The sequence below is a fragment of the Saccopteryx leptura genome, chromosome 4 (genome assembly GCF_036850995.1).
Source record: "Saccopteryx leptura isolate mSacLep1 chromosome 4, mSacLep1_pri_phased_curated, whole genome shotgun sequence".
NCBI lineage: Eukaryota > Metazoa > Chordata > Mammalia > Chiroptera > Emballonuridae > Saccopteryx > Saccopteryx leptura.
The window spans coordinates 76901349-76915457 of NC_089506.1; the positions used below are offsets into that span (position 1 = coordinate 76901349).

General features: G+C 39.3%; 1 long non-coding RNA gene across 1 annotated transcript in view; it reads left to right on the forward strand.

The window, feature by feature from the left end:
* LOC136404393 (uncharacterized) overlaps positions 1-11305 on the forward strand; it is a 135710-nt gene extending 124405 nt beyond the window's left edge. The window contains exon 4 of the long non-coding RNA XR_010751240.1: positions 10989-11305. This is a non-coding gene — a long non-coding RNA (uncharacterized lncRNA). The remainder of the gene's footprint in view (positions 1-10988) is intronic.
* Positions 11306-14109: the final 2804 nt, after the last annotated feature.

Genomic DNA, 14109 nt, shown 5'->3' on the forward strand with positions numbered 1-14109 from the left:
GTCTGGCTCCACATCCGCTTCCTGTCCTTAACCACAAGCAATCTTGGCCTTTCTATCTGTTTCTTTTCTTGTTTCTGTACTCTCCCTTTGCAATCTCCTCCCTCCTCATAGCTTCAACTAACACACAATCCCTGGTGTGTTGGAGATGACCTGTCCTAACTCACGAGAGCTGCTTGTTAGCATCTCTTTTTAATTTCACATCTGTACAGTGGTCTCAGGTGGGAATAGAAAATCAGCAAATGCTACAAATGCAGCAAGCTTTCCCCCAACTCCATATGGGTTATTCAACATTTTGCAGAGTGCCATTGCCTATACCTACTACTCCAAGCCTTTTCCAATCAGGTTCCACCTATCCTGCAGCCTAATCTTCCAACTTCTCCCTTTTCTGTGTCTTCTTTTTTTTTTTGTATTTTTCTGAAGCTGGAAATGAGGAGAGACAGTCAGACAGACTCCCACATGTGCCCGACCGGGATCCACCTGGCACGCCTACCAGGGGGCGACGCTCTGCCCACCAGGGGGCGATGCTCTGCCTCTCCGGGGCGTCGCTCTGCCATAACCAGAGCCACTCTAGTGCCTGGGGCAGAGGCCAAGGAGCCATCCCCAGCACCTGGGCCATCTTTGCTCCAATGGAGCCTTGGCTGCAGGAGGGGAAGAGAGAGACAGAGAGGAAGGGGGTGGGGGGTGGAGAAGCAAATGGGTGCTTCTCCTATGTGCCCTGGCCGGGAATCAAACCCGTGTCCCCCGCATGCCAGGCCGACGCTTCACCACTGAGCCAACCGACCAGGGCTGTGTCTTCTACTCTAATCAAATGAGACTACTCTGTGCTCTTCCAATGGCTGTAAACCATCCTGAGACTTGCCTTTGACATGCCATATTCTTTACCTTCTTCGTGCTATCTTCCATCCTGTCCCCGCCTCGCCTTTTGAATATCTGTCCCAGTTGGGGCAGGGGTAAGGAGTGCTGGATCACTTCTCTGACATTTTTCACATTCTAACTTGTATTACAGTTATTTGTAGATTTGTCTTTCTCCTTTACAAAGTCAAAAGCAAATCAAAACATGAGCTAAATCTTTTTCTTTTCTTTTTTTTTTTTTTTGGGTCTGCCTGTTTGTTTTACAAAAAAATAGTATTTGTCTACTTTATGTAGCCCACTGACTTAAATAATTCATGCATCAAATACAGGTTCCTCAGTCACTAGATTTATCCAAATGGAATAGAATTCAGAGCTCATAGAATATCTTTATAGGACAATAAAATAATTTGGCTCAGAACAATTGACTTTGAATCTCTTTGATTGCATAAGTCTTTGAGAGAGATGCCAATATATTCTAATAAAACTAGGCCTTTGTTTTATTGAGAACAAGAATATTTTTAATGCAAATCACAGTAGAAAAATCCTATTAAGCTGTAACTATAAGAAGTCATTACCTACTCATGGTAAATCGCAGCTAACGTATCACATTAAATTGCTTCAACAAATGTTGAGTCCCTCCTCTATGGAAGATGCAATATTATGTGCTGCACTTCATAAAATACTCTGAATTGTCAGAAAATAGAAACCCTTCCTCAATTTTTGGTTGCTAATGGTATTGGAAACAAAGAGGATGATTCATGTAGAACAATCCATATTAAAATTTAAAATGCATTAAAATTAAATAAAGGGCATACTTCAAGAGCACATATAATTTACATTTGGGTAATAAGAGAATAGATACTTCCTTTTCAGAATTTCCCCTTGATATTCTGTCAACTCTTGATGCCTGCAGCTTATAAATGTGGTGCAGTCATAGAAACAGAATTTTAAAATCCATTTGCCTAGCCTCATTCTTTCCAAAATAAAAAAGTCTCTGTTGTATGCCTCTTTATCTATTTCCTAATAGCTTCTTTCATTTAATTTTACTGGTACTGATAATGGTTAGGGTGTGTGTGTGTGTGTGTGTGTGTGTGTGTGTGTGTGTGTGCAAGCATTCATGCTAGGAAATGTACAGCAGGGCAGTGGGGTAATTCTTGAGCTGTTACACTCTCATATTACACATACACACACACGCACACACACACACACACATGCACACACACAAAGGATTGCTTTAGGATATGGAAAATCTCTCCAAATCAATGAGATTTAAGCTAATATCATGGAAGTGGTTTGTGATAACACTGGAAACTAGGATTTCTTACAACCTAATACGTTCACACTGTGCAGAAAGCAGCCCTAAATCTGGGCTCTATGTTCTTGCAATCCTTTAGACCAGACTTTTAAACTACATCCTTGATTCAGGTGACAGGATGCAGGAGGCCTTGCCTTCAGGGGAAATTTCCTCTACCGTTTCTCAGAGGGGTTGGACTCGGCTCAGTAATTATTCTAGCTTTGGGGGAATCTTGGTTCGTGACAATTTCCAGGAAAGGGTGGTGGGTGGAAAAACAAAGTTCTTCAATTCCCAGATATATCTTGTAACTTGGAATCATTGGAAAGTGTCCAGCCTGTCTGGGGAAAGAACATCAACCCTAGCTGGTATTAGTGTCCACACTAGCAGCAAGACAGCCCCTCTTAAATCCTAGCCATGTGAGACCTGCTTCCCTTCCCATCGGCCTGACAGAACTCTGAACAATCTGCCTTGGAAAGACAGTGTGCTGGTACCAGACCCGCGCCACACAGCATGTTTGAAAATGGCACCCTTCTGGGCAGTGTAGCCTCCCCTGAGGAGGGCAGGCCAGTGAGCATGGTGCAAGTTAGATTTACCCACACCCAGCTTCCTTCTCCCGTTGGAAGGGCACAACTATCATATACAATAGCTCTGATTTTCACTGTTCATTTGCTGTTTTCATTTTCAAATATTATAGACAAAACAGCAACCGAAAGTTTGTCAAGCTCAATATTTGAAATTTTCAGCAGTACCTTGATAACATTCCATTAAGTGAGATCTTCTGATAATAAGCCCCTGATTACAGCTCTGGCTCCCCAGTTTGCCATATCCTGTCTGATTCAGACACATCATTACCAAGGTTATAAGAAGATGTAACAAAGATAAAGCCTTACTTGGTGATGACTCTTGCAGTGGTTTATCTGTAAGACATGTCAGAAAATTTCTCTAAATTATCAAATTATTTTAAGCCTGTCTTGAGTGACTTCATGTTATAATCTCTGTTCTAATCATCAGGTCATTAAATCACCTTGCAGAACAATTATTGATGTGCTCTAACATAATTCCAGGGAATTTCTCTTGAGGCCCATGGTGGTTACAAGAAAAACAACAAGTTACCTTAGCATTATGTTGGAGATACATTCCTTTTTCAGCAAAACCAACAACAAAACCCATTCAATTTTCTGTGGGAGAAGTGTCTATTGCAGGCCATCCTTGAAGGCACAAGGTCCAGAGGCCATCTCCTTGGAGGCATGAGAGAAAGGAAGTAAGCCAGAGTATCTTGTTGCCGACTAGAGAGTTAAACAAGCAGCAGAGAACTAGAAATGGGTAAGTGGGAGTCCTGTCCCCTCTGTGCCACACCTAGCATGGCGCCTGGAACAGCATAAGTGACCAGTGAGTGCTCGCTCAGTGACTGATCTGTGGGTCTGCTGCGCGGTGACCTGGTGGCACGCATCGCCATCCAAGGACTAAGTTCTTTCAGATGCAGAAAATCTCTGGAGTTTCAGCTCAGGTTAGGTCCATGCCTTCAGATACCCAGATGCTGACATTATTTTATACGTTCTCAATTGGGTTATATTTTTCTGTTTTTAACACAACGGGAATGCCAGTGATCACATATACATCACTGCATGAGCATATCCGGACAGGTTTTTTTTTTAATTAATAGCTATTTAATTTACAAAGAATGTTGGTACTATTAAGGACATGTCGGTTCCAATGGATTAGGGCAGCTCATCACATTTTATAAACTGCCAACATGTAGTGACACTTTCCTCTTTAGGATGAGTTTCATCAGACTGAAGTGCTGGTTTCTGGTTTATAATTCAATCCATTTCACTGACTCACAGAGGGTGGAGTAAAGTGACAAAGTCCTTTAGTTCTTCAGTCAGAGTTTTTCTTATTACCAGGTGATTATGCATTTATCATTTTACCACATGAGGTGCTGTGTAAAACCATGGTCAATAATTACCACCCTGCAACTGACTTTTATGTATTCCAGAACTGCCCTCACATAAATATGTCGGATCAGAGGAAACAAATAAAACGTAAGACTGTCATTAAACCGGGGAGGCTTGGAGAGACAGGGAGGGAGAAAATAACATGGCCCTGCCAGCTAGAATCCTGCCCAAAAGGAGACTCCCGCAACACTCCCCCCACCCCAGGTACATTACATACTAGTTACGTTTACTGCCTGTTGTAAAGTGATGCAAAACACCGGCCAGTCACAACATAACAAAGCATACATTGTACACACAGGATATGGGAATGTAAATATAGGAACCAAGAACTATCACTGTTGAAAGAAGATCTTAACTCATTTGTGCTGGCAACTTTCTGAATGGTCAGTTAGGTTGAGACTTCAGTCTTCCTTCTTCTTCTGTACCCCTACTCTTTTTGGAATCACTATTCTCTTGTACTGTAGCCAAAGTGGGTTCATACACCTGTTGAAGTGTGTTAAGGAGTTGAGGCCCTTTCAGTAGCTGCAGGAATACAGAGAGCAATGTGGTTGTGTGGCAGTTGGGAATTCTATAAAGAGGTACGATGATTTAACTAAATTAGAAACTCTCGTAGTGCTTTTTGTATCTAATAGATGTACTTTTCTAGTTATGCTCATTTAAGTTAAGAATAGTTTAATTTTGCATAAATTGTTGATTTAATGTTTGTGCATATGTTCAAGTATAGTTGATTCTGGAGCATCTATGTCAATAAAAGAGAAAGGTGATGATTGAAAGGGAAGGCATGAGGCCTGCCCTGTGGTGGCACAGTGGATAAAGTGTTTACCTGGAACGCGGAGGTAGCTGGTTCAAAACCCTGGGCTTGCCTGGTCAAGGCACATAAGGGAGTTGATGCTTCCTGCTCCTCCCACCCTTCTCTCTCTCTCCTTTCTCTTTAAAAATGAATAAATAAAATCTAAAATATATATATATCTATACTTTAAAAATTAAAAAAAAAAGAAAATGAAGGCATGAGAAAAATCCTGTATATTTCTCCTTGAAAAATATTTCTGGGTTTACATTTAACTATGTATATGTATATGTATGTGTATATATATATGTGTATGTATATTTTTATATGTATGTGTATATGTATATGTGTATGTGTCTGTATGTGTATGTATATGTATATGTATTATGTATATGTATGTGTATATGTATATGTATGTGTATGTGTATATGTATGTGTATGTATATGTGTATGCACGTGTACAGGTGTGCACATGCACGCATGTGTGTGTGTGTGTGTGTCTGTGTGTCTGTATGAATTTTTGGCATTTAAAATTCTTCAAACAAGATAACAAAGATCCAGTTCAGAAAAAGGTAGAGGACCAGCCATCTTCCCCATCTTATTACCTGCATAACTCTCCCCTGTTCTTCACCCCACGCACAAAGGCTGATGATGCTGCCAGTCAGTGCTGCGCGTGCTTGAGCCTAGTCAAAAGCAAATGAGAATGTGGCCATGGAAAAATGACCAGCAGACAATTAAAACTTTAGTGTCTACTGATGTTCATTTAAGAAAAAATTACTCATACACACCACAAGAATATGATCTTTTCCAGAAATAAAGTCTTCCTCTTACCTGTCTTTTTACTCTGGGTAGAGGGAGCAAAAGGAATGTCATTTCTCCTTTGACATTCTCCTACCTTGGTTATTCTAACCTTAGCTCTTTTATCAATATTTATTTTGAAAAGCAACAAAATACTAAGGTAATAGGCAGGCCATATTTATGTTGTATTTAATTTTCCCTAATCCTAAAGTAGGCTCATTCAGAATTTTAGAACTCAGTAATATTTCTACAGAGGTATTAAGTACAAACCCAATCATTTCGTCCACTAGTGCAAAGCAGCATTTCTCAGGCCCTCTTGCTCAGTTCCAACAGCTCCAGTTCTTAGAGGTATTAATGAAATCAAGTTTTTCAAACCAGATAAGTGTGGAAGCATTGCCTTCTGGACAATCTTCTTGAAATTTCTTGATGAACATTCTCATAACAAAGTCTCATGAAATTATTATTACAAAGAAACTTCTTTTCTGTAAACTCCTTTGACAAAAAAAAAACAAACCCATTTTTTTTAAAAAAAAACACCTACAGACATCTTGTAGAACTAATGTTAAAACATATTTTTGAAAAATACTGCCTGACCAGGCGGTGGAGCACTGGATAGAGCGTTGGACTGTGATGCTGAGGACCCAAGTTTGAGACCCCGAGGTCGCCAGCTTGAGTGCGGGCTTATCTGGTTTGAGCAAAGCTCACCAGCTTGGACCCAAAGTCGCTGGCTCGAGCAAGAGGTTGCTCGATCTGCTGAAGGCCCACGGTCAAGGCACATATGAGAAAGCAACCAATGAACAACTAAGGTGTCGCAACGAAAAACTAATGATTGATGCTTCTCATCTCTCTCTGTTCCTGTCTGTCCCTATCTATCCCTCTCTCTGACTCTCTCTCTGTCTCTGTAGAAAAAAAAAGAAAAATACTATTGCTTACCTTGCTGGGTAGCTCAGTTCATTAGAGCATCATCCCAATATACCAAGGTTGTGGATTCAATTCCCAGTCAGAGCACAAACAAGAATCAAGCAATATTTGCATAAATAAGTGGAACAACAAATCAATGTTTCTCTCTTTCTCTCTCAAATTAAGAAATTTTTTTTTTTAAAAAAGAAAAATACTATTGCTTTAAGAATAATAGGAGTGGGGAAACACATATTATATAAAACAAAAAGGAGAGTGTTTTAATAATATTTCAATACTTTGTTTTGAAAAAGATCATGATACATTTTCTTTAAAGTGAGAGGCAGGGAGAAAGTGAGACAGATTCTCACATGTGCCTCAACCAGGATCCACTTGGAATCTACCCGCAACCCCCATTTAGGGCTGATGCTTGAATCAACCAAGCTATTCTTAGTGCCTGAGGCTGATGCTTGGACCAACAAGCCATCCTCGGCACCAGGGCTGACGCTTAAACCAATCGAGCCATTGCCTATGAGAAAGGAAGAGGAAGAGAAGAGGAAAGCAGAGGGGTAGAGAAGCAGATGGTCACTTCTGTTGTGTATCTTGACTGCGAATTGAATGTGGGACATTCATACAGTAGGCCAGTGGTTCTCAAACTGTGCACCAGGGATGTGCCCAAAAGATTTCCAGGTGCGCCCTATGGTATTCCAGAGAAATATGTGCCTGTTGGGGACCAAAAAACCAACAAGGTTTTTGGAGTTTAGATTTTTGGGGGAAAGAGGTGTGGAGAATTGGCTGTAATCTGACAGTCTGCCCAACCCCCACCTCACCTGCCTGATTAGGTTGCAAAAGGCTGTTAAGCCTGTTAAGCTGTGGTGCTAGATTGTTTACACTACCCACCATGTTCCCTGGAAAGACTGGAGGCAAGTTTCTTCTATCTTTTGTTTGCTATAAGTTAGGATGATATGTATGGTGGGGGTTTTCTACACTCAACACAAGTAAGAGTAAAAAAGAGAGGAATTCTTCAATGTATTGACAAAGAAATGAGTTTGCCTTTCAAATATACGCCCAAACATTGAAGAAATCTCTAGAACACATCAGGTTCATGTTTCTCATAAACACAAGAATGAAAAAACTTAACACATTCATGCCGGGACCTGCCGAATTTACTAAATCTTACTAAGAATGTATCTATATATATAAAAAGATAACTTTTTTGTCTTTTTTTATTTTGTAATACATCTATTTTACAAATTCTAAAAAGCAAAACAAAAAATGTGACATAAAAATGTTTTTTAATGTCAGAATAAATTTAATTTTGTCATATTTATTTTGTTTAATTATCATAAAACACGCTTGGACTTTATATTTTTTCTTTAATATTTGACTTATTATAACATATTTCTCAGAAATTTGTATATAGTGTGCCTACAATTATTTGTAGGACTTTAAATGCACCCCGACCCCAAAAAGTGTGAGAAGCACTGCACTAGGCCAACACTCTACTCACTGAGTCAGCCAGCCAGGCCATGACATACATTTCTTATTGGGTGCCCACTTAGTCTACGCTATTCTATTGTTAGAACAATGAAGTTTTTTTTACATCATTTGGATATACCATATTGAATACAAACTGTACATTAAAAATTTAGAAACTATAATGATTGAATTTAATTTGTGAAGCTGGGAAATACCAGACCAAAATTTTTCCATTGTTATTATTCTGTGACCTATTGAGATATTTCAAGTTGAAAAAAAAGTCTCTTTCTTCCAAATTCTCATGATTGAAATATGGATGTACCATGAGCATATTTTCCTAAAATCTTTTGAAGTTTGAAATTTTCACAGGATCTCCACCATAGAATTATGGTTACTTTAGAATAAAACGTACTTGAACGGATGGACAATTTGCAGCTATTCACAGGAGGAACTGAAGGCCTAGGAGCCTGGAACACAATGCCTGTTTGCCAGGATAAAATGTTGATACACGTTTACCTTTATCTTAATAATAGAAGCATTTGTATTTCCAGGATGAGCCCTTCTGACCTAATCTGCATATCATTCTTGGTTTATTACGCACATGAGGTCATTCTTTTATTACACACGTGAGGAGACACATCTGCTTCCCTTGATCCTGCTGTGTGTTTTCAGCTCCTTGTCCTGCCCTGGGCTCCTTCAATCCCCTTTACCCCTCAGGACCCTCCCCTGGGCTCCAGCTCCCACTCTCAGCCCTGCTCACGGACTCCTCCTACAGACCACCCTGGTCAGCTATTCATCACTTGGCCAGCGCCTGCCTGGCTTTCAACTTCTTGCACCTGCAGTGTCTGGAATCACCAGTACAGCAGTACATTAATATAAACAGAAACTGATTTTAAAGAAGCATTGATTTTTAAAAATATGATAATGCTAAAAATAGAAAAAAATAACGGGTTTGAGCTTAAGGGGAAAATAACCTATTCTTATCTGTCAATTCACTTATTTTCCTAAGAGTCCTCAACATATATTTCCATTTCTTTCCTAAGCAACTGTTTCCTTTTTGGCATCTGCCAACATGACACATTTGTCTGGAGATTTTGGTAAAAATATCCAACAGAGAAAGATCCGACTCAATTTCCCTTTTCTTGTTTATCCTTTTTACTACTTCTATTAGGACTTGTCCATGGTCAGCAGGTTCAAATGCCTCGCCTAGTCTAGTGGCATTCAAAGGTTGGTCTGAAGAATCCAGGGAGGTGGGGAGACAAGACTCAGGGAGTCCATGAGGTCAAAACTATTTTTATAATATTAAGACGGTTGTTATGAACGGCTTTTTTCTTACATTCTTTCATGAGTGCACGTTTCAAAACCCACCACAAATTTCTATCGATAGAAATCTCTGATAGTAAGAACAAGTTGCCCAGGTGTAATTAATGAAAGTTGCCAGGCAATGTGCTGCATAATTTATATATACAAATATTGTTATCACAGTTCTAGGAGACAGATACTATGTCAGCTTTGCCAATGAGGTTTGAGAGGTGAATTTATACATATGTTTATCACCAGTGGTTTTATCTCTACAACTCTGAATAATCACATTATTTTCCTTTTAAGAAAAGGGCTAGCAGCTATATAAACAATCTTCTCTTTAAATTATGTGGTAATGAGGTGTTCCTCTAAATTGTGTGATAATGAAGTTTGAGTCTTTACAGGTAGAGAATTGGATGTGATGCTCTATTGATTGTGGCCAGTAATTTTCTACTAATTTGTATGCAAGCCATCAATTAGAATTCCATCCTTTTTTTGATTAGAAGGATTTTTTTTTAAGAAAGTCAGAATTCCCAACACTGAATGTTCGCAAAGTATGAGGCCCACTCTGTGATGCTGCTTCTCTGACCTGATACATACGAGTGGCAGATGTCTCTGAACGAGAGTTGTTTTACGTGGTCGTTGACATGTTAGGAGAGACTGACAGGACTGTCATTTTCTATTACACTTGGAAATGCAACCAGAGGACACTGAACAATGGGGCACTCAAAAATGAAAGTTTCAAAATTGCTGTCTGAGCATCTCACTATGGTCACAGAATTCAGTGGTATTTTTGCTGGGCTTGTGTTTTATGTTTATCAGAGTGTCTCTGCCTTATTGATCATTCATTTGGACCTGCCAATCAGCCAATATGGGTCAGATGTTTTGTTTTTTTAAAAAAAGCACTTACTGATTACATGGTACCAACCGATAAAATTCAACCTATCTGCTCAGATGCCAAGCTGCCACAGACTTTACAGTTTCGCATATTAGTTTGCTATTTAGCCCTTTAATTAGTTTTGTCTGCATGTTGGTGGTGACGGTGGCACCTGTTCTTTGACCATTGTTATGTTACTGCTGACAATAAAATCTGCTGTATAGATATGTTTAGTCAAGCATTATAAGAAGTCATGTAATTTCATATCGTAGCTTTTTTTTAATAATAAACACCTAAAAGGCTTTGTATTATATTAGAAATGGCTAATTTGAACATCTCTTTTCTAAATGTGCATTCCAGAGTTCAACTGACTCTGACTCCATTTGAATAACTCACTGTATGGCTTTCATAATAAAGTTCACTGGGGCCCATTGTTTGGGGTATTATTGACTTAACATTCATTAAGAGACACATAAAAACTTACTTCCTGCGTGTTCAGGGCATAGTGTTTAAGCTGTAAATATGGCAATATGGGTGTAAATATTGGCTTAAAACTCTTCGTTGAGTCATTAATTTCCTTTATCTTATTGTCTCTAAATCACCATTCTATTCTCTTCTGTTTAGCCTGGCCCTTGCCCAGTCTCCAAATGTGCTTTCTGAATTCCCAGTGGCAATTTTGTTGGGATTCTTCCCGAAAGAGTCAGGGGGCACCAAACTAGGATAATTTTTGTTCTCACTCTGTTCCAGACACTCCGTAGCGGCTGAACACGAAGACGGCACTCCACTGGGCTGAACTTTGATTCTTGGCAGAGGACAGCGATTTCACTGAGGGAATCCGCTCTGGTTGATGAGTCTCTAGTGTTTGTCGAGATCTCTGTGGAAATAAACATTCAGAGGGTCTTTGTGGAACAGTCCAGAAATAATTAAGCCGGGAGACCCCTACCCTTACCCCCACGGGATAAAATGTCATTATATTTTCTTTTAAGGAGTCCCTAATTGATGCCCTTGTATAAATAACTGCTATTTCCCAGTACTTTCTCTTCACCCTTTTACTGAGAAAATTACAAAAGAAAAATCAACCGAATCAAGACATAAATTCATTTTTACAGCTGAATAAGCTTTCTCTTTGGTTGTTTTAGAAATGAAATAAATGGGAAAATATTTGTTAGAGAATAATAAACACACCCAGGTATTTGCTGCTCTTCCCGGGTCGGGCTGAGATCGAAGTGGCTCGGTGAGACCACCTGTGTTTCTTGGTCCAAACCCAGCAGAGCTTCAGCATTTGTATAGTTGGTTTCAGTCCAGCGACCTGGCTACATTCTTGGATCTCTTACTCAACATGAGGCATCTAGATCACTGGAAACTTTAACAAAAACATCAACAACTGGAAGAGCCAGTTAGCCTATGGTTTGACCCCCAGCCTGCACACCCTTACATCAATCTACTTCTAATCTTCTGGGAAATTAGTTCAGCCTTGAAGGCAGGAGAAGGGCAATCTGAGGGTACAGCTGCTCAGTCTCCCATAGGAGATGAAGAATCTACAGTCACCCCGAAGCACACAGTGAGATGGTTGCTTTTTAATCTGCGTTCCACTTGGCAGAAAAGACGCCTCCATAATAACTCTAAAAGCATCAAAGACAAAGCAGCACACTCTGAAGCATTCCACGATGGAATCCAATGAAAGAAACATAACTCAGGATCATTTCAGAAGCAATTAATAAATTGCTATTCAGAAGCAGCTCCTCACGGAAGCTTGCTCTTTAGCCCAATAGTCTAAAACACATCTTGAAATCAGTAGCTGAGGAGGAAGGAAAAAGATAATAAATCTTATTTTCCACTTGTCCTCTGGTATATTTCAAATAATTTGGATATTTTCTGTAGTAGCTATTTTGGATATTTGTATTTCTTCCAAAAGTCTACTTAGTTTAGCTGCCTTTATCTAAAGAAGATGGTAAAATAGCCATATCGACTTTAATAGTAGGAAGAGTGAGCTATAGAGAAAGTCAATGTCACTACTGAGCCAGCCAGGCTCAGTCTCAAAACCCAGTCCTCACCTCACTTCCTATCTGTGTGACCCTGGGAAGGTAATTTGACCCCTTTCAGAATCAGTTTTCATTTGAAAGTAAAAAGATAGGCAGGGTAAGATTCTGGTTTCTGACAGTGCATTTCCTGAAAGCATTGGATTAATTGGTTTATGTGAAGAGTTTTACCTTTATTTATGTTTCAGAAATACTGTATTAGACAAAGTTAAATGGTGTTTTATGATAGGATTGATCACATCTTTTATAGACCAATTATTACCATAAACTTATTTGACCATGGGACCCTTATTCATGGAGCACCATGGGAATAGCATAATCTAAGGTTTCTTCCAGCTCTAAAATTCCATTTTTCAATCAAAGTAGCTAATTGCAAATTGGCATGTATACAAAGGTCATCACCACAGCCATTATTAATCATCATCGAATGATGTACTTCACATGTAAGATCATGGAACAGAGCAGGTATATATAAATATAAAATCCTACCTCAATGTGAGGGTTTCCCTATTCTCCACCTATTCTCCTCACCCTTGGGGGACTGATCTTCCATGTATACAAAGCCTTGGTCAGAGAGGTAAGGCCCCAGACTCACCGTAACGTAAACTTGTATTCCTCATTCCTGGTGTAACTCATTGCAACCTGTTATTCTCCTTCCTTCCCTATGGAGTAGTTTAAGATCTAAGGAATCAATAAGGTCTGTTTCTCTACTCAACATTGTATCTCTTACACATATATCACTTCTTTCTAGAATATAAAGTTTCATTTTTAAATATTTTAAAGCAATAGTCTTTGGTACAGCCATATTCTTTAACTAGAATAGTTTCTTAATTTAATATTCATGTATGATTGACCCATGCTTAATTGAATTTTATAAGTTTCTGTCTCCTTACTGTGATTATCACTTAGCATCACAAGTTGTAAAAGCAAAAGTGATAGTAAATGAGAAGTAATTAAATTGTCTTTCTAGTGACAATTCTGTTAGTGTGTTTTCTTATCTCAATTGTCTTCCCAAATTGTAAAAGGCATAAAATTGATCTGTGATTATTTTATGTAAATGGTAAAGAATATAAAGTTAATTAAAAGTTTAAGTAGATTAATATTTTATTTATTAATTTAAACAATTTATAAGCAAAAAAATTATAAGCATTTTCCTCGTTAACAATTACTACTTCACTTTAATGATTAAATCCATGTGTGGTTGTGCTGAGACATTTAACACAGGTGGCTATGAAAATACTCCTCTCAAATCTCCTGTTGCATGGAGTGTAATTGACTGATGGCTTCAGCTGCTGTTCTCTGCATCCACCATTGCATTTGAGCAAGGGTCATATTTCCCATGAGCATTCCTAAGAGACACAGTACTTCTTAGATAGGCAAACTTGGCTTGAAAACTATCAACCTTACCAAAACTGTTCAACTTTTTACTGTCCAAGACTTTTCCACCCAAACTTCTTTCCTTTCCTCTTTCTTTCACAAGACTGAGACCTGTATTGTGGTCAGATGGCAGATGGCTCTCCTTCCCCACTTTCCCTCACTTCTGTTTACTAAGGTAAACAGAAACCTTAGTAAATCTATTGTATTGCTAAGATTTTTACCTTGGTAAAAGATTTTACCTTGGGCCTGACCAGGTGGTGGCGCAGTGGATAGAGCGTCAGACTGGGATGCAGAAGGACCCAGGTTTGAGACCCCGAGGTCGCCAGCTTGAGCGCGGGCTCATCTGGCTTGAGCAAAGAGCTCACCAGCTTGGACCCAAGGTCGCTGGCTCCAGCAGGGGGATACTCGGTCTGCTGAAGGCCCACGGTCAAGGCACATGTGAGAAAGCAATC